The 21,980-nt window shown below is 41.8% G+C and overlaps 1 protein-coding gene across 3 annotated transcripts in view; it reads left to right on the top strand.

Annotated features, from left to right (window-relative positions):
• LOC126183360 (ELAV-like protein 1) overlaps positions 1 to 21,980 on the top strand; it is a 226,918-nt gene that overhangs the window by 122,269 nt on the left and 82,669 nt on the right. The gene's annotated exons all lie outside the window — the stretch shown is intronic.

The raw sequence follows: 21,980 nt of genomic DNA, 5'->3' as shown, positions 1-21,980 counted from the left end.
TGAACAAAAAGTGTGAAATTTTCCTCTAGTCAGTTCAGACTCTTAACCTCTATTCGACTTACAGAAACGGCTGACAGCAAAATTAAAATACTGTGGATGAGTGGAAACGTAATGGTGTGACTCGATTGCCACCTGTAAAGAACTTAGCTGCTTCCGAAATACGGGCAGCAGAGGCATCTGGAGACGTGTTGTCACTTTGGAAGAGCTGCATTTATCGGCGTCAGATAGCGCTGTCGGAGAGGTGCTTGAGTTTCTAAGAGCGTTATTTCGGGCAGAGCCAGAATCTCTCACTGCCGCTTCTGGCATTTGTGGCAACTATGTTACATAAATTTACCCAAGTTGCCAACACTTACCGCGTGAAACGCATCGAAACAGTTTGGATAACTTAGCCAGTAATGTTTTGTTAATAACTGTGGGAACAACGGGGAAACATGCGTTACTCTAGCGGAGTCGTCGCCTTGTGTGGTGCCAGTGTCTGTCATAAGTCCGATAAGCGTGCAACCTGCTTCATTCATAACTGGAATTTTTTAGTTTTCTCACGCGTGTTATGAATGTTTATATTTGTTAGACCACTGATGCGTGGAAATACAGGAATGTGTCATTCGTCCCAAGTGTTTTTCACTGCTCTTCCAGAACGTTTGAGAGCAGTTAGTGTCCTGGTGCATGTAGCCCAAACACGTGTTTTTAAGACAGCCTTCACAAGAAATTTGGAACATGTAAACATCTTGTTGCTGTCCTAGCTCTTTGACGCCCAAAATTGTCCATCTGTGGCACTCCTGACTGCTGAGGTTTGGTTGAGTATTCAGTGAATTTTGATTCCACAAAAGCCATCCAGAGTGAGTGTTCACGAACTTTATATGAAATCTAATACCGATTTCTTTTGGACATATTTACCTAGTACTGTTCCTACTCCATAGAGGTGTTGTAGCAGTAAAGTCATCTCTATGCTGACTTACCACTTACAACCTATCGGAAGCAAAATATTCAAAACGGATCTAAGTGCAGTTCTGAACCCATATACGAATTATTGTCGCAATATGAAATAGTATTGAAATTTTCATTGGAGACGGCAGTGTGAAGAGATTGAAGATAGTAATGATGGAACTTTCGGCGAATCTGATACGAGAAACCGACGAAAACTGGAAACGAATTATACTTCAACTCATCTCTCAAATTTTCGAATTAATGTAGTCAGTCAAAAAGTCTAGAGTCTCAATAAAAAATAGATTTCAGTGCTTGACTTGTTCTACATAGTCTCCCTTTACTTTAGCAAAACGCACAGAACGTTCGTACGACCATGTGAAACTCGGGCAAGTCCTCCTTTGGGATGTTGTTAACCTCGCGCGTCACCTTTTCTTAAATGTCTGTTTATGTCGTCAGAGCGTTGACCCTTCATGTGAGCTTCTGCTACCTGTCTTTTCGGTTGGTTCGTATTGGTAAGTCTCGCCACTCACGATGATTTTTCAAAAAATAGTTGTCCGCGATTCGCATTTCAGTCAGGTCACGACAGGCATCTACGCGTCATTTTTGTTGTTGAATAAATTGTGCAGGGCAAACGTTACACTCTTTTCTCTTCTACAGAGCGTTTTGGAAAATCCTTCAGAACATGATTCAGAGATGTTGCTACATTTCGATTTGTGACACAACGGCGTTGACGCCTGACGCCCACACACAACGGTGTGAAGTGTTAGAGAACTTGGGAACAAGCATTTTATAATTGAGAGGTGTGGTCAACTGGTTCAGGAGATCCTGCTAGGGAAAATCTCAGACGAAGCGTAACAAATGGCTTTAGTAATAGAGATGGAAACCCTCACTACACCTGTAGACGTAGTGTCCACCATAAAATATTGAAAATGAAAATAATGGTGGTCGTTATTATAACTACGAAATACATTAACTGATGGGGAACATCTTGCCATCAAACGTGCTAAGTTTACATAAACTATATATTAGTGAGGTGCTAAAATTTGTTACTAATAGGTAGTACAGTATAATCTATACCTAACACACCAGATGCCAAGCGAATTTATTTCGGACTGTTATCAATCGTGTTCCCGTCCAAGACATGCAAGTACAGTACAGCCCCTATAATCCGTCACCTTTGGGACTGGGATATGGGTTGGAATGCAAGAAAGATAGGGTTGATAACCAGAGTACAGAAAAAATACGGATTTACATAAAATTAAACTATCTCTGAACTCAAAAATGACGTACTATACGAATGTACGTTCTCTACAGTAAAACATTGCAATAAACTGCCAAACGCTGTTACTACATGTCGAAAGAAGCAATATTGTACAGTGTGTATTTACTGTACTGTACGTACAGAACTGTAAAAATTGAAGGTAGCCTTTACATTAGTTAAAAATGATTTAAGATGACGTACTTTCAGTGCAGCAGATGAAATTCTAGACTTAGCTGCAGTGTTCGTCCATTTCCTTCATCCATAAAATGACCGTAGGTGTTGGGTTTGAGTGGTGCTCATTGTACTGAAGGGCAATATCAAAAGCGTTCTTGGTGTCTGTGAAATCAGTGTAAGGGATTCATCACCACCGTCAGTTCTTGTTCAGTCTCTTCAACACTGTTTTCTCTTAAACAGCGGCAATAATTTTGTCATTCAGCTCATTACTGGTTTCGCAGTCTTTGCCACATTGAGCAGTCCACTCCTCAACTTCACTGGCAGGGACATTTGGTTGTGCAGTTTGTAAATCATTGATTTCGTGCGCGTCGTTGTTTTGCTCACCTTCGATCTGGCCACCTTCGATCATAACTTCCATCCAAAGATTACGCCAAGATTTTCGTAGTGTCAGGTTTTAGTTCCTCCCATGACGCAGTCATATTGATAGCATCTTTGATATTCAGGGATATCATTGTTCCAAGTAAGTTATACCCTTCTTGCTTTGCTAAAATTGAGTTGATAAACTTTCTACTATACTGCTTCTGTAACTAAGTTTCCTTCCATGATCCATTGTATTTTTCAAACTTCACAGAAAACTCCTTAGCCGCCTCGGCATCGGCTGAAAAGTTTTCACCAGAAACTGAAACCGAACGTCATGACGAGTTTCTCAGTTAGGACTCCAGCCTTCACTAGCTGCGAAATCACTTCCGGCTTCTCGTTTTCTGTGCACAGCTATTGCCTTATCTTTTACAATGGGCCCTGATATCAGGGTTTCTTTCTTTCTTTCTTTCTTTCTTTCTTTGTGGATTCACGCCCGCGATGAATTGCAAAGCAGTTAAAGTTTAGGCAGTTTCAATTTGTCACAATTGTCAAGAGCATTTTCACTTTAGTCACTGTACATGATTCATTGTCTTACCGATTTCTCCTCCACTTTTTTGGAGTGATTGCCCTCTGCGCAGTCTTCGTAGCACTAATTTTTCGTTTCATGGAAGAATAACGTGTCTCCCGACACGCTGAAAAAAAAGCAGTTGTACGGTACTGTAACGAACACACAATGTCGTAAAACCACCAAACAGTAATGAACAAAAAACACGATCAACGACAGAAACGGTACTAGATACGGAGCGCCACAACGGACAAACGGTAACACTTAACTGTGAACAACAATACAGTAAACAATAATGGCACGACGGGTAGCGAGTCACCGCAACGAGTCTGGGAAAGTTCAGCTCAAATACGGTCGGATCAACCGGAGCGGAGGACCTCTCGAGGGCGAACGAGAGAGATTCTGCTGTATAGTCACGATAAATTATCAACAAAGGTAGTGTGTGCTTTTTGAGTTTAGTAACATACTAAGTTATCTGTGCAACCATTCATTTATCAGTGGAACATTTCCTGAACGTTTTAAATACGTTGAACGTACGCATTTAAGGTGACAAAGAAATACCCTCGAATGTCCGCCAAATTGCCAGAATTAAAAGAAAAAAAACAAAAAAAACTAGGAAATGTAATAGACAAGCGTCGTCTTAAACATCTGACAACACGTAACATCGCCAGTCGCAATTCTGATTTCTAAAGGGTTTTGAAATTTAGAAGGCTATGTACACGCACAGCGAGAATGTACTTAATTCATTATAAATTAAATGACGTGCTACTGCTGTACTTATTGCTCAAAAGGATTCCATTGTTTAAATCACAGTATCATTTTATGTAAATTAGAATGTTAAACTTTGCGAGGAAATGCTGCAAAATGGTTCAGATCCTCTATGTTCGGCAGTAAAAATGGGTTTGATCAGGAAAGAGACTTGTATTAAGCCATGAGGCAGTATACGACTGGGAGCTGATGACATTCGGTGACCCACTTGCGTATACCAATAACCTTTCATCTGTAACATGAACTAATGCAAAGTCTGTTGTCTCTGCAGATGATATGCACAGTGCAATAAATAAAAAATAGTCATAGAAAGATCGACTAATTAAATTTTCATGAACATTACTAAATACAGTTTTTTGTCACTAAACCTTGAGAAAGCAAACTACATGCAGTTTGTAACTTGTAAGACGTCTCCTGCCAGTAATGCGTAAAAGATAATGACAAACAGTGTTGACAGTGTTAAATTATCGGAATTACAGCGTGATAATAAATTTTACTGGGAAGAGTATACTATAGGACTGCTGAAGCGCATAAACGAGTATGTATTTGCAGTTCGAATGTGGTCATAGGTGACACGAAAATAAAATAAGCTGGCATACTCTGCTTATTTTCGTTCCATAGTCATATGGGATAACGTTTCAGTGTTAACTATGGGCAACATAAAGGTATCTGGGTCCAAAAACGCACGCAAGAATTATTTGTGGTGTGAAGTCGAGAACATCCCGCAGAGGCCTGTTGGGGAGCTAGGGGTGCTAACTACTGTTTCCTACCATGTATCTTAATGAAACATTAATCACACAAAGCTCTTTCTCAAACCAGCAGCTCGGTTTATGATGCTACAAATAATATTTACAAACATTTAAAATCACTTAATTCGGTCCAGAAAGGCGTCGTTTATTAAGGAACGGTTATTTTCAATAACTTCCTAGCAGCCATGAAAAGTAAAATTACTAATCTCGTTTAAAGGGCCTTCTGAAGAATTTATTGATGGCAGTTCTTGCCTTATCAATGAACTTTTTAGGAGGGCCAATTGATGGTCTGTTTGTTCCTTGCAAAATCGAATAATGCGAGTGTTAGCATAGACTTCTGTACAAATTCAGTGCAATAAAGTGATAACGGTAAATAACTGTTGGAAAATGCTTTTTCTGTTTGAAGATGCATGGCTATAATAGCACAAGAATTATCATATGCACCTCAGTTCACTGAACACTGATAAGTCCCGTGATTAATTTGTCACCTTTTAAATGAAATAAAATATTTTAAGATTTTTATAACGTAATCTTCAGCTATGAGGGCACATTTCACTCGGGATGTGTGGAAGGTGCACTTGATTATTTGTTTTTCTTTGTAAATCTTCGTGTGGTGGTTGTTTGTCCGACATGTTCTACGTCCTACCAGAGTTTCTCACTATGGATCTATTGGAACGAAAAATACGTTTAAACTAAATTCAACTGCCTGCTCACAAATGAGTGGTGGAATCCAAATCTGTTGTTTATAGTGAACATTTGAAGCTGCCGCATTAGTTGCTGCGCTGACATTGCTTATACGCCAGCATTAAAGATTCTCGGAACTTTTTGGACGGTCGCGATACGTAACACCGGAATGAGGCTGTCGTTAACACAAGAGTGGTGGAAATAAAGTTCAGTAGTAGTTCTACATCACGTATAAGCAGTTCTAGTAAGACAGTTGAAGCACACTGCCTACCACCGTTTGTAAACGTTTTCCGTTACTGACTGAGGAAAGTAGTGGCGATCCGGTGGCCTGGCTTGCTCTTGGAGCAGCTGGTTGGCCGTGTGGGAGCGAGTGGCCTCGCTTCCGGCCGGAAGCCTCACAATGGTCCCGCACGCATGCTCCAGTTACCATCTGGTCCCAGATCGAGACAAAGACAGCACGTTGCTACCGAAAAATAGCAAGAAAAAGCTGAATGCAATTCCTTAACTGCTAATCGATGATAAATTAATTTTTCCTTAAAAATTAAATTTTCGATAGCTCATCAAGCGTGTTAAGAGGAAGATCTCACATAAAAACTTAGTCTCTTGTATGTAAGACTGAATACGAAAGTAAAGTTTGAAGTTCCTCTGACCAGGAGTTGTTACTTTCCTGAGGTAGGTTTGGAATGTATTTCTGTATACCAGCATATACATTTCAGTGAATTCAGTGCGTGATTAAAATGCTGTATTTGTTACGCCGTGAATAAAGATAATGGTAAATGTTGTGAAACAGAATAATTCAGAATAGCTGTCATGGATCAGACGTAAATTCGACAGGATATTACAGATATATTAAAAATTTGGAGATTTTAGAGGATGAAATTCGAAACATTTTGTTACGAGGAGCCTATAGCTGTAACTGTGAAACTGTTCCCACAGGTAACACTGCGTTGTTGAAAATGTACTCACTTGGTGTACGACAAGTTACCAGGTGAGATTGTCTGTTAAAATTTGGGCTGGGACTTCCGGAGATAACCTTATTGGGCCACACGATCTTCCCAGATCGTTCGAATGATGATGGCTTTTGTATTTTCTGGATAAAGCCTTGCCCGAAATTCTGGAGGACGGTCCCTTGCAATTGTGGGCTAGTTTCTGGTTTCAGAACAGTGGTGCTCCAGCGCACTTCGATCGTAGAGCCAGAAAATATCACCGATAGCTTCAGGCAGAGAGTAATCGGAAGATGATTCCCAGCCCCACGTACCTGTGCGCTCCGCTGACCTCGCCCCCGCCCCCTCCCCCTCTTGTCTTCCTCTGGAGTTAAGTCTCCTGTGTACTCCACGCTAGTAGGAGGGGTACCTGAGACTGCTGAGCGCAGCTTTACAGCGTTTGATACCACTACAGTATTCTGGTGTTTCATTTAGCCTACCGAATGCGTAGACATTGCATAGTGCTATAGAAAGTTCATATCACATTTGCGGCTATAGATTCCTTACTGATAAATTTTCAGAGTTTAATCATATATAGTCTCACAAATATGTTGACACGTCATTTTGTAACGCACTGCATAATATAATTACAAGTGCGTTAGACTTGATGTCCGCAAATTATTTCCGGGAGTGGGGCCTGAAACGTAAACAGGCTGCGTATAGTGCCACGAAGCTCATGGTTCAGGACGTCATATCACCAGTTACAGGATATTTTCAACTAGTTAGGAGTGGCAGTAAAATTTTGATGGCGTCAAACGAGTTGTATTCCAAGTAAGAAGTAAAGACGCAGTGCTGCTTTTTAAATACCGATGCTAGAAAAAGACAAAGGTTTGTTGTCTGTGTTAAGCACTGGTTACACGGCCTGAGCGTAAAAGCAGCCACCATGCAAAATATGAAGACTATTTGGAGTTTGGGATTAAGATACTAGTTGGGGATTTGAACAAATGCTGCTAGAACATATTTATGTCGTTTACAGAACCCAATTCTGTCTCCTAAATATGCTGCTCTGGCGAATGTAATATTGCCAGTGGTGGAGGTAAACAGTACATCTGAGAAATTCTAGCCATTGCACTGGCTTAGTTTCGATTATTTCAGGTATTTTTTTATATTTGACAACTGGTTTCAAATATTGAATTGTATTCCTGAAATCCAACTTAACTGTAATACTTGCAAATGTTTTACTTAAAACGACATGCAACGAAAGTGACGATAGATCACAACTTGTCGTTGTCTTGATTCTAAAACCTGCATGAGAACAAAATTATTTGCGAGTGCGGGTAAATGAATTGGTAATCTGTGAGAAGAAATACATTCAAGTGAGATCAGGGGGTGTGGGTCGTTCTGGGGAACGTGTTTGGATAGCCTGCGCGGTAAGGCGACAGTTCGCGATAACCGAGAAATCCGGGTTAGTCCCGGACCGACAAAATTTTTATATGTCGCTTTAGGTAGTACATTCAGGAATAAATTTCAGCGTCTTAGATCAGTGCGATCATATGAAAATAAAAAGCACTTACATGTCCAGATATTCCCAAAGTTGTAACAGATTTTGTCTCGTGCACGTTTTGGCAAAGGGTGTTGTAAAGGGATTAATGGCGAGAGGAATTCAGCAATCAGTTAGCATCAACTATGGGAACTTGAAATCAACGGTATCAAGTGGAAAAAATACACGCAGATTCTCAGTGTTACTCTTGCCCAGTCTGATTCTCATTGCCATTCGCACCGTGTGAAATGGCGCAGTGGTCAGTAGACTGTCATTGAAACCCCGTCTGGCCATTCTGGTACAGGTATTCCATTCTTTGTCGTAATCATAAATTGCGCTACGTGTAATAACCTCGATACCAACGGGACGTATATTAAGATTCAAACGTGCTATTAGTGTAGTTCCTAAGCGCACGTTCAAGCAGATCGTGATTTTGTACTCGTGAAGTGGCCACGCGCATAGCTACATTATTGGTTGACTCTAGGAGTTGGGGAAGACCTGCAACAGAAATAGGATTTGGCGACGGCCTGTACGGCTGCAATTAAACAACTCCGCACGCCGCAGAACTGTAGAAGAGCTCTTAAAGATCGGCACGTTGATCGAATGCTGTAGTGTCTACTGCACTGCCAGCGTGCAGTAGGTCGCAAATGCTCACGCAAGAAGGCGGTTTTGTGAAAACTCTAACTTGCTGCTTCGCAACTCCATGGGAGAAACTTTGAAGTCTATTTAGTGCTGGCAACATTTTTTAATGCAAGCTACATTAGTTGCTTCGAAAGTGTCTATGGCCTAAAGCCGGAAAACAACAGTGGGCAATAACTTAAGGCTTTCCAATATAATGAACAAACAGCTGGTACCTTCAATAAGTTTGCTGTAATTCAAACTTTCTTACCTACTTAACTTCATAAAAATTATCATAAGAAAAGACGACAGTATTTATTTATCCAGGTACCTACGTAGTTGAAACAGTGGTAGCAAAGCTAAATCCGGCAGTGTATTTCTAAAAGCAACAACATCGACAGGTGCTTCCAAGAATACTTCCAATAGGAGATAGTCAGCATATGAATTAATACTGTCCGAATTATATTTTCGTATTTTGTGCGTATGTTTACCTTGTTGGTGGAAAATATCTGAGAGTACGCTGTCACAATTTAGGAGTAATGTTTCAGCTACACGATATAACGCATGGGCTAAACATGTAACGGCCTTCGTCATATAGGGGGCATTACAGCTTAACGACAATAACATACCTTTTGTTTAAATTCGGCGGCTGGAGGTACATTCACTTCCACAGATACACGTAGACAGAGCCAAACAATGGCGCTTGAGCTCACTATGTTCACAACAGGTAGAAATTTTTTGGAAAGTACTCGTGTTCTGCACTTAAAAGTAATTCTTATGAACAAAATCGAGTAAACGTTTTATCATGAGAGGTAGAACAATATATGCACAGAGGCCAGAAAAATACGATACGCATTATACATGTATAAATTCATGCAGTTCCATCAGTGAAGTCTTAAACATAACGGTTCACTTCCCAAATTGCCTCGTGCAACACGAATTTCCGTGGAAATCCGGGCTCTACTTATTAGTATCTTAGACAAAGATGAAATGGTATGGGGACGCTGTAGTGGACGTACGCAGTGGCCGGCGGCGTTGGTTGACGTTCGGAAACTGAGAAACGGACATTGCAGATAAATCGCCGACGGCCGGCTTAAAACATTTTGCAGATGCCAGTCGATTTTCTGAAGAAGTGGGTCACGGAGACCGACGCGTTAGAGTTCACAATCAACAACGAAATCTGTGTTTTTAAAATCGTTGGTCACGAAACAAAATTCTGTCATTCCAAACTGGTTTTGATGCCTGGGTTCAACGATGGCGTAAATTTTTACACTACAAATGCATGTTGACTATGTGGATCGGTAGACTTCAAAATCTTCAGTTTTGTGCTTCTGTCTTGCTCCTGCGTGTTTTTGTCGTCAACGCACCTGCCGTTAAGGCGTAGTCTTAGACTTTTGTCTTGGGTTCTAACTCCCTTGGCCCATCTACCACCCATTGGTCCGGATACATGCCCAGCCTATCCTTGGCATTTTCATTGCGGTCGAATTAGGTTTTCCGCTCCAGATGATTCACTAATGAATTCCTAACATGCATATTTCCATTTCTCGTAGAGTAACCCTCAGTTTTTGTGCCCACATTTGAAGTCTGTGCCATTGTTACAATAAGAAAATGGTAATGAGTAATTTTACACTAGTTGTGTGCTGCTACAGTTTCATACAGGTTACCGTAATTTGTTGCACCAAAACACTTCTTGTTAAACTCAAAGGAAAGTATTAGCGAGGAGTAATATCGGTTACAGGGGACTGACGATTATTTATTGCAGTCGATTGTTTACAACGACTGTAAGTATATGTTGTTGTGGCCCCCCTTCCGAAGACTGGATGCACTTCCCCATGGTAATCCTTCCTATTAAAGTTCCTTCGTCTTTGCACAACTACAACAACACACGACAGTTTCAACCTGCTTACTTTATTAGTCTGTTTACAGTTTTCACTCTCCACAATTCCCACCATTGCCTACTATTACAGTTCCTTAACGTCTCAAGGTGTTTAGTGTCAACCGAGCCCTTTATTTAATCAAGTAGCGCAATAAGTTTTTTTCTCAAGTTCGGTTCAGTGCCTCAATTATTACTCGCTCTACTCTAAAATCTACTTTTTAACGTCTCATTTCCTAATCTAATTCCCCCAGAATTGATATAATTAGACTACATTAGATTTCCCTTCTTTGGTTTTGTTGATCTTGCATCTTCCTTTCAAGACACTGTCAATTACATTCAGTCACGCTTCAAAGACCTTAGCTCAGTTGCTCTGTTATGGATTTAAAATGTCATCGGCAAAACACGAAATTTTAATTTATTATCCCATAATTTTAATTCCATTGCTAAATTTCTCCTTTACTTCACAGCTTGCTTAATGTGCAGATTGAATAACACTGTCTCAACCATTGCTTACCTTTCATGTGCTCAGACTTCCAAAATTGCAGTCTGATTTCTGTACAGATCGGAAATATCCTTTCCTTCTTTGCACTTTATCATTGCTACCTTGAAAATTTCAAATGCTGTAGTCCAGTCAACATTAAGTTTTCTCTGCATCTGTAAATGCGGTTTTGAATTTCTGCAACCCATCTTCTAGGATATGTCATAGTCAGTAGTACCTTCAGCCTTCTTACATCTCTCCAGAACCAAAACTGATCTTCCTCGAGGTCGGCTTCTACCAGATGTTTAATTATTCTGTAAATAATTGTCAGTAACCATGACTTACTTAATGGCTCGGCAGTATTCACACGTTTCTGCACCTGCTTTCTATGTAATTGGAGACTTTGTATTATTCCTAATGTCTCAGGGTATTTCGCATGTCTCATACATTGTGCAAAAGTTTTCACTTGTTCGAAAAGTGCACACAAAGCAGTAACAGAACTGTTAGTTCACGAATCATTCCACAGTGTCGTTATTCTTTGCTGGCCATTGGCTGGTTTTAAATGACGGTATACAGTAACCGTTTTACGAACTGAAATAAAGGAAAACTGTAGACGCTGGACGATGGTAGTAACTTTCTCGTTCTTGATAAGAACGACGACGAACGGTACGTACTAAGTCACCAGTCTTTGGGCAGTGGTGTTCGAGGAGTGAGAGCGGTAATGGTTGTTTACTTTTTAACGTGGTGGATACCATGCTTTGAGTTGTGCGATACGTCGTGTCCCGGTACAGAGCGGGTGTCGGCGAAGACAGGCGCGCACAAAAAATGTCGGGGTGCGCGGGCGGTGGGCCAGCCGCAGCCTGAATCACGGCGCGGAGGCGGCCGAAATAGCTCGCACGGGCGGCCACGTGCGCCGCCGCCGTCTCCTCGACTTTAATTCGTGTGATTGTAATTTGCAAGGGGGCAAGGGCTGTCTTGTTAGGACTCAGTTGTGAACAGGAGGTATCATCTTTTTTCCGCTATTGAAGAGTTTTATGCTTGCTTCGGTAATTCAGTAAAAATCGCAGTAAATACCTTTTCTCAAATTGTACTCAGAACAGCTAGGTAGCTCGTCGCTATGAGAACTATGTATTACGTATCTATGCTGGCAATAGAACTAGTACCGGTAAAAACAGTTGGGAAATTAATCAAATGTGGGACCTAAGCGACCATCTCCACAGTCCTTAAAGCGCGAAAGAACGCGCGTGCTTGAGCGAACGGGAAAAGTCGCGTGTGGTTAGAGGGACCACAAATCGCACGTCAGTAAACGCACAGAGCAAGTAGTTATTGTGGCGACCATTGTTAAAAGGAAACGGGCGGCCGCTGTACGGTATGCCGTGGCAGTGAACATGAAAACTGGTCAGGGTGAAAAATCAGAACCGAACAAGTACACTGATGAAAGTTAATTCTTGTGTGATGTTGGCATCTAATTTTGATTCCTTGGCACTGGCGGATCGAAATGTCCGAATACTATGCTACTGCACGTAAATGCCCTCATTGCCATTATCACTTACCACAGAGGTCTCAATACCAGTTTTCGGCAGTACTGTGAACGCGGAGTTTTTATTTTTTATTTCCTCCGCTGATACCTGCGGCGTACAGTAGTTTCAAGCACAGCATATTTTGTCCAGTGACCAATCATATTTGTACCTGTTGTGATAATCTTCTCAGAAAGAGGTCACTTCACGTTTCCTATTAAAACACGTGTTCTTTGAACAGAGTTGTCATATTCTATGTTCTCGAAACCACTTTGCCACCGCGGCGCGCGAGTTACGAAGCTCTCAGCTGCAGACGTCCTCACCGCAAGAAGTCAAACGTGTGAGTAAACTCTTCGGCTTTTATCGGCAGCATTATTGTAAAGCCGTATCCACACCGGACGCGCCTTGCTCCGTCGCGCAGGGCGGCAGTGCGCACAAACGCGCGGGGAAGAGCAGCACAGAACTGCACGGAACGAAGTGGAGTAATTCTGTGTGCGCAGCAGTGTTACACTGTGTGCGCCCGTGCACGTCAGTACCAATGGAAAATTAGAACGCCGTCCAAAGCCGCGCACGACCTAACAATTTCCTTTGATGTACCGACACTGCCAGGAACTTGATCGTTGTTGCGCAGAGCAGTGCGGTTTGACGTCCACACTGGCCGCGCTACACGGAACCTCTTCATTCGGTTTTGCGCGGCGCGGTCGACGTAGACGCTAATTATCATAGCAGGCGCCTTCACGCATGGGTATAGATTTACATTCCTGCAGGGTGGGATAACGATTTTAGTCAATCTGCACGGCAGTAAATAGGCGCTCTCTGCCAGCTCAAAGTTTTCAGGTCAGATATTAAACACAAAATATTAACAGGAGTTCAATCATTCCGGAAGACATAACCCATCAACAGCTTTTCAGCGATGCTAGTACGTTCACCTTGAAAATAAATGGAAGCGCCTGGGAATTTAAATTTTAAATGCTCTTTTCCATGAATTGGGTAGAGTGAACTAAAACTAACATCTGACGTGAGTTCGACATCCCCAGCTACAGAATGAGTTCTGGAAGAAACTATTAAAATTTTAAACATGTTTGTTCCCGATTACTGCTATTATTGAAAAAATAACTAGGCGTCTTTAAACGGGAACAACCGTGTTTAGTAATTGCGTGAAGGTTGTGATCCTATACCACATAACATTAAATATAGAAGCATGTTACGAGATCTGTACTGAGAGAAGATCGCTGAAGCACGCTAAAAGAATTGAATGCGATTGAATCAAGATATACACACCACAAAAAAGTTTCTCATCACCTCGGTTCGAAACCTGTAAAGAAAATTGGAAGAGATCAACGTAAACATCATTTCCGCCCGTTGTATTGCTCATGAAAACCACACATCGCATATTGTACCACCATACAGCGAGACCTTCAGAGGTGGTGGTCCAGATCGCTGTACACACTGGTACCTGTAATAACCAATAGCACGTCCTCTTGCATTGATGCATGCCTGTATTCGTCGTGGCATACTATACACAAATTCATTAAGGCACTGTGGTCCAGATTGCCCCACTCCTCAACGGCGATTCGGCGTAGGTCCCTCAGAGTGATTGGTGGGTCACGTAGTCCATAAACAGCCCTTTACAAATGGCTCTGAGCACTATGGGACTCAACTGCTAAGGTCATTAGTCCCCTAGAACTTAGAACTAGTTAAACCTAACTAACCTAAGGACATCACAAACATCCATGCCCGAGGCAGGATTCGAACCTGCGACCGTAGTGGTCTTGCGGTTCCAGACTGCAGCGCCTTTAACCGCACGGCCACTTCGGCCGGCCCCTTTACAATCTACCCCTGACTTGTTCTATAGGATTCATGTCTGGAGAACATGCTGGTCACTCCAGTCGAGTGATGTCGTTATCCTGAAGGAAGTCATTCACAAAATGCGCACGATGGGGGCGCGATTTGTTGTCCATGAACACGAATGCCTCGTCAATATGCTGTCGATATGGCTGCACTGTCGGTCGGAGGAAGGCATTCACGTATCATACAGTCGTTACGGCGCCTTCCATGACCACCACCAGCGGCGTACATCGGCCCCCACATAATGCCACCCCCAAAACAGTAGGGAACCTCCACATTGCTGCACTCGCTGGACAGTGTGTCTAAGGCGTTCAGCCTGACCGGGTTGCCTCCATACGTCTCCGACGATTGTCTGATTGAAGGCATACACGACACTCATAGGTGAAGAGAACGTGATGCCAATTCTGAGCGGTCTATTCGGCATGTTGTTGGGCCCATCTGTACCGTGCTGCATGGTGTCGTGGTTACAGAGATGGACCTCGCCATGGACGTCGGGAGTGAAGTTGCGCATCGTGCAACCTATTGCGCACACTTTCAGTCGGAACACGACGTCCTGTGGCTGCACGAAAAGCAATATTAAACATGGTGGCGTTGCTGTCAGGGCTCCTCGGGGTCATAATCCGTAGGTAGCGGTCAACCACTGCAGTAGTAGCCCTTGCGCGGCCTGAGCGAGGCATGTCATCGACAGTCACAAAGTAACAATGCGGATATGATCGAACCGCGGTATTGACTGTCTGGGCATGGTTGAACTACAGTCAACATAAGGCTTGTACCTCCTTCCTGGTGGAATGACTGGAACTGATAGGCTGTTGGACCCCTTCCGTCTAATAGGCGCTGCTCATGCATGGTTGTTTACATCTTTGGGCGGGTTCAGTGACATCTCTGAACAGTTAAAGAGACTGTGTCTGTAGTACAATATCCACAGTCAACGTCTGTCTTCCCGAGTTCTGGGTACCGGATGATGCATTTTTTTTAGTGTCTGTATTAGAGATACTTAATGCATACACTGATCTTCCCTGCGAAGACGATTCGTCCCAGAACACGCATTCTGGGAGAACATGCATTCTGGGATACATGCTGTGACTTGCTGCATGAAGATGTTTTGAAAACAGCAAGATTTGCTTGCGTGTCGTAAGACAGTGCAATATGCATAGTAGAAATCCTTGCATGATAACGTTCTTTAGCCTGGTAAATTGTATCCAGTCTTAAATAATTTCCGTTGTGACGTGACTTCCGACACTAAACAGTTACTGTATCTCGGTCGGCAGGCATTAGGGGAGACCGTATGTAGAGGGGTCACTTAAATATGCTTCTTAGGCATCCTGATTTTTCGTCACAGACGTATCTACTGTAATGGAAGTAAGAGGCAACACAACTACGTAAACTAGCAGGCGACTTAACTTTCTCATTGTTCAGTTTAGTTGAACGCAGTACTGTCATGGTCGCCAACAATTCATTAATTGCGGAATACATGTCTTGCCGTTATTCGTCAAATCAGTTCAACCTGCCTAAGTCACTCGTTGTAAACAGAATAAAGCTACCAGTGCGAATCACGGCAGAATATTAGGTGTTAGGTTTTTAGCATTTCCCTGTAAAATAACACTTCTTTGCGGTGCGTGTGATGTGAATATTTTGTGCACATTTTAATTGTACATTTCTGCGCAGAGAACAGGGCGTAAGAATTTCAGCCAAAGTTAAAAGTAATTTTGGTGTCTGATATACCTACTGCATCGTTCGGGAGAGTGTTTATTTCGATTGTAAGTATTTAAACACTCGCGAAACTATTTTGGGAGACAACGTTTTGTCCAAATCAAAACCAGATATTGATGAGTGATCTTTGGTAAAAGAAAAAATTATTGCTTGCTCACTTCACGCAAACGGCTAAACCGAAAATTAAATTCGTAAAAGTTTAGTCTTTTCTGTAAATTACAGATATCTGTAAATTACAGATATCTGTAAATTACAGATATCTGTAAATTACAGATATCTGTAAATTACAGATATCTGTAAATTACGGCTGCATTAAGCCATGTGATGTCATTCGAAGCTATGAAATCTGCTTCAACTATTTGATGAAAGGTGGTTTGAGAGATAATGAAATCGGCACATATTTAAAGTTTTTCTGAATCATGCTTTTACCCCGGAAAAGAATCATTTGCACACGCCGTTCTTACACGTAATTTGACTGAGGGTTGTATGTTTTGAAATACCGACACCCAAAGAACTGCATCACAGTTAGGACCCACAAAGACGATACTTTTCGGCCTGTTCTGGCTCTGACAGACGGAAGTTGTACGGACGCAACACTCAGCACCAACAGAAAAAGCGATTTATTCGAGAACATTCAGGTCTGAATTCGAACACTGGTATCACAGTGCGCGCGCGCACGCTTCTTCGTGCTGCATGTATGGTTACTGGTAGATGGAAGGAAGCGCAGTCGCAGCCACTGTCTTAACGCTCGGTACGGACTAGACTCTGGCGCCCTCCGTCTGACACATCCGTTGCGCGAGTCATACTCGGGTTCCGTCCCGAAAGTGTTGAACTACATATTTCGCCTTCACTCATGTGACCAAAGGGGTATCAGTATATGTGGTATTCTATAGAGGATCGTTTGAACATAAAAATTATTGCTACAATTCGGTGAACTTAAATATCGTAGTTCTTTTTACCTAACAGCCTTCGAACCATTAGGAAAGGGGAGCACGAGGAGGTGGAGGTGGAGGTGGGTTAAATGCAAAAATTGTATGGTGGTGCCTGTGTATAGAGCTGCACGAGATAAGAAAGTATTCGGATACTGCGCTGTTGCGGCGGTCGGCACCGATGACGTACCTGGCGCAGTAGAGTTAATCCCTGAGACTGGTTCTGTGCAAGAGGGCGGGATTCATAAATACTTCGTACTGGCCCGTAAACCACTTTCTGAATAAGAAGTGATAATTGAAAACGGTTTATCATGGAGCCAGTCAGGAAAGACTTCACTCCTTCCCGTAGTAACGCTTTGATTGCTCACTGTGTTCGCCACTTAGCATTTCTTCTACGGCGTGAGTTTCAGATTTGGAGTTACTGCGACAGATTCTTTTGTATGCGACCACAATTTTTTGATTTGGTTTGAGATGAAAGTCGCAAATAATCTGGTCTAGACTATTGATATCAAGCATACGTATCTCGAAGTATTAATTATCAAGTACTACGACTGGCAATAGAGATGACTGCTAACAGAAGCAAAACTACTATGGCAGCACAACTACTATGGCAGCACGAATGGATCGTTTATAGAAGCACTATGGAAGCTCTGATATTTCATTTGCAGCAACACGTAAATGATCTGAACGGAATGAATGGAGTAGATGAAAATCCACAAAAATAAAACAGTGAAGTCGAATTAAATCGGTTTATTCTAAGGGAATTAGAGATGACACTGATGGAGTTTTTGCTGTTTGCCAATCAAAATAACTGACGATGGCGGAAGTAAAAAGGATACAAAATGCACGGTGGCAACAGCAACAAAAGCTTTCTCGAAAGAAGAGAATTTCACACGGAATATAAATTTCATTGGACGGAAGCGAAACATGGAAGATGCAGAATTAAGAAAATAAGAGTAGAAGTTCTCGAAATATTAAGTTACAGAAAAATGCTGAAGATCAGATAGTCAGATCAGAAAACGGAGGAGATAGCGAAACAAATTGGAGGACAAAGAAATTTATGGCACCACATGCCTAAAAGGGCGGCTTCGTTAATACGAGACATCCGAAGGTAACAAACGCAAATTTGGTGATGGAGGCGTGGGAGGTAAAAGTTGCAGAGGGGGCCTAAGGGTGGACCACAATAAGCAGATACTTGTAGATTGCAATAGTTACGCAGAAGTGAAGGTAGATTTACAGTATAAACTATCATGGTAAGCTGCACCAGTCTAGTCTAGAAGAAAAAGTCGGAAAACCACGAATTGTACAGCTTATCGAGTGAATGCGTATTTTCAGATCTAAATACAGTCGAGGAATTACATTGTGAGTGCTCTGGGGAGCAACAGGGACCTAAGGACATAATTTGACGCACTGGCTATTGGGCGTTTAATTTTTGCATTTTTTAAGGCTGGTATCTCGTATACCATTATTGATAATATTACTGGTATATTCGTTGTCCACGGTATGTTAACGTGAGACGAGAGAGGAAAACTGCGTGAGTTTTTAATAGAACGCAGAAGAGAGAGATGAATGGCTACTGAACGCCCGAAACAATGTTCACTGAGCACTAGTAGAACTTGACGTTTCTTTCCCCGTGCTGCCAAAGCGTTTTAAAAATTGCACACATTTCTAATTAAGCATTCAGGACAAGCACCTTAAACAGAGGTTCTAAGTTCCACGTTATTACAAAAATGAGTGTATCAACTACTGTGTTAACGTAAAATGATCGGTATTGGCACCGAGAACGTTATAGCTTTAAGAAATGGAAACTTTAAGCTCGCAGTATTGAAGACGGGCGTGTAGCCAAGATAAAACTTATTTATTTTTCCGTGGCTCCAAAAGTGTGCAGTTGCTTACATGTTGTTGAGTCCGCACTTCAGTAATCTTACGGACCTGGAAACTCTTACTTGCGTGTTTCCAACAATACATTGAAGTATGCATATTTTGAGGTCTTTCAGATGCATTGCGTGATAAACTGGGGAAAACAACCTGTGAAATTGTGGAAAACAGGGAAGCATTGACTGTTGCTGTCGCCGCCGGTCTTGTCTAAAGGTGGAGAATGTGGAGTATTGTGACGGTGGAGGTGTCTAGGGTCAGCCACATAGGCGGGCAAGGTGCCAGTGTACGAGATGCATCTTCTTCCTGACGTCGAGCAAGAAATGGTCAGTGCCGTGCCGTGGTGATACAGCCGGCAAATTGAGAAGCGGCGTGGGGAGGCTACCATGATTCATGAGCCATGTGACTCAGCGCGAGCCCTCGCTAGTCTCCCCCTGCTGTCTGTGGCGTCGCGCTCGATGCCGATATATTTCTCCCATGTCGAAAACGAAACCAGTACTAAATAATAGGCAGTATTAGGGTTTTCCCTATTTCGTTCTATTCGTATGTCACAAACTATTGCAATATTTTCCTCCTAATAAAAATATTTATAAATGTTATGTAATTTGTCATAGTTCTTCTATCAGTACATAAAGCTTTCACAAACTACGATGCATTGCTATTATGTGCATGCAACTAGTTCCAGTTCATAATCGCACATCGTTATGAATCTGTATACGCTATGCAGTAGACGATAATTTGTTCCGTAGGTGCATTTCAATGACAGTTACTCTTACATATATCTACAGTGAGGTGGTTGCCGTAACTTTCAGATCAGTATGCCATTTTAATAAATTAATTGTGCAATGGCTTATTACCTGATGGATGTATTAAAATAATAAACCACGTTTGGCAAAGTTCCGAGCAAGTCCTTTGAAAAAAAGACGTGGCCGCTATATACCACAACCTGCTACCAACAGTGTTTATAACGAAGTAGTTTAATGTAGTAAATGTGTTTGACACGAACTAGGAAATGGTGTGTAAGTGTGTATACAGGCGTAGTGTCAAGATTTTCTCGGAAATTTACGGTGTCATGTATGGTATAAAACGTTGCAAAGCGTCAATCACATTACCAATTGCAAAGCGTCAATCACATTACCAATGAAATTACTTGACGTTTTTCTTCGTCCAACTCATTTTAAATTAGAGACAAAGTGAAAGGGCTCACAGCAGACAGTTTCAAACTTTGACATTAGTCTGCTGAAAAGTGAGTGTCGTGGTTTGAATGGTATTTAGATTAATGGAACCAATAACATAAAAAATTTTTTACACTTACCAGAGCTCAGTGTAGAAAGCATTTTAAGTAAACCAACAGCGAACTTTTAACTTCATGTTAAAAGGCCAAATGAGCTGTACGTACTGCTGTACTCACGAAATTTACTGAATTCATTACTACGCACAGTGTGAAATTGTGGAAAACGTAAATGGTTAATTATTGAAAATTGATGTGGTCAGTGTTAGAGCTTTGGTTCTTCAGTCTGTGTTACTTGGCGAAAATAACCCCGGAGGGAATATATCACTTACCGTATAGTAAGTTCTCCAGCAATTACTTTATGAGAATCGCGATGACGTTTCTGTGCATGTTCGATAACTAAGGAAAAGTTGGCTAGATTCAGGCCGAACTTGGTTTCTCTAATAAAAAGCAGTGCCAGTAAACCTGATGAAATTAGATACAAGAAATTTATTTCGTAATATCGAGGTAGCTATTACGTAAGGGTTCAGTTTTTTCGTCAATATCCCGTGTACATCATGTCTACTTAATTTGTTTTTGTGTAGACCTACACAGCTGAACTAGGGGTGAAGAGCGTGTGGGTTGCTGTTGAACAGGACACAAACTACAGCAGAAATAATTTGAAAAGCTCATAAACTTTCCGAAACGATGCAGTAGTTCTCTCTCAGGAAAGCATAACATCTAAGCTGTCATTATGATAAGAGTCTCACTTCATCTCATAGATCAATCTCCCGAAACGCACAGGTCACAAGACGGATAAAAATAGCGTGACGGCAGTAGGACAGCCCTATATAGTGCAATCGAAATAACTCTTAATACATAAATGTCAGAATTGGTACATGGCGGCAGAAATGTTTAAATTCGAACCTACGCCTACATTATTCAAGTAGAGGTATTAATTGAAACTATAACGAAATGTTTCGTATTGTGTTATATTGTATGTTAACCGGGGACCTAGAAACGACGGAGAGGTTCCGTCCCCGCCGCAGTGGTCCACAACCGCACGACGACTACCGCAGTCCACTTAATGTTTCATATTAGCTGCCTTTACGTTCAGATTACGTCAATCTCCGGAAAAGAAAACACAGAACAAAAGTCGCAGCTGTCGTACACTTCGACACCAATATGGCCCACGTGTAAAACTCTAGTCATGGCACAATTTATGGAGCTCTTGCCCTTCAGATAGCAGCAGAGCGCACATACTCATTTGTCTGCTGACAAGTCCCAAAACTGATTCTCACGCTGCTTCAAGTATGTAAGCGGTGTACATGAAGGTTTTAATTACGGTGTATCATAATAGCGGCCAGTGTGCTCCCCAGACCTCAGTACTCACGAACACTTTTTGAGATTAACTTGAAGAGGTATTTCAACTAGATCAGCAATTCCCACAATTCTTAAAGATACAGAAACCTAGGCTAATGAAAATTGACATTAGATATTCTATTTAAACAGCTCGGCGTGGATGCTCGGTGATGTTGACAGTACACACGTTTATTGCAAAGTCAGGCAGCCGCAGTAAATAACTTAAATATCAGTAAAAGTTAAATGTCGCAAATCGACAGTGCGCTCTCAGTTGGGCTGTAATTACTAATGTCCTTCGCAACTTTGAAGACTATTTGATCAATATTAGAGTAAGTATTACGTATTCCTTTCGTCTTTGGGATCGCTTGTTGCTAAATTTCGTAGGCAGTGTGGTCATAGATACAAATTGCAATATTAGTGCATCGTTTATCTGAATAAATTTGCTGGAATTCGTTTAGGTTCAACGCTAACTGTCTCCGTAAAGGCGTGTAATACTCATATCCTTTTAATAACAGGTGAACAGAATTTGGTTGAAACTTGGTCTCATCGTGGTATTAGTTACGTATCGCACCTAACGTATCTGCCAACTACCTCTATAGAACAGATTAA

This window comes from Schistocerca cancellata, chromosome 4, assembly GCF_023864275.1.
Source record: "Schistocerca cancellata isolate TAMUIC-IGC-003103 chromosome 4, iqSchCanc2.1, whole genome shotgun sequence".
Lineage (NCBI taxonomy): Eukaryota > Metazoa > Arthropoda > Insecta > Orthoptera > Acrididae > Schistocerca > Schistocerca cancellata.
This window is presented reverse-complemented; position numbering and strand designations above follow the sequence as displayed.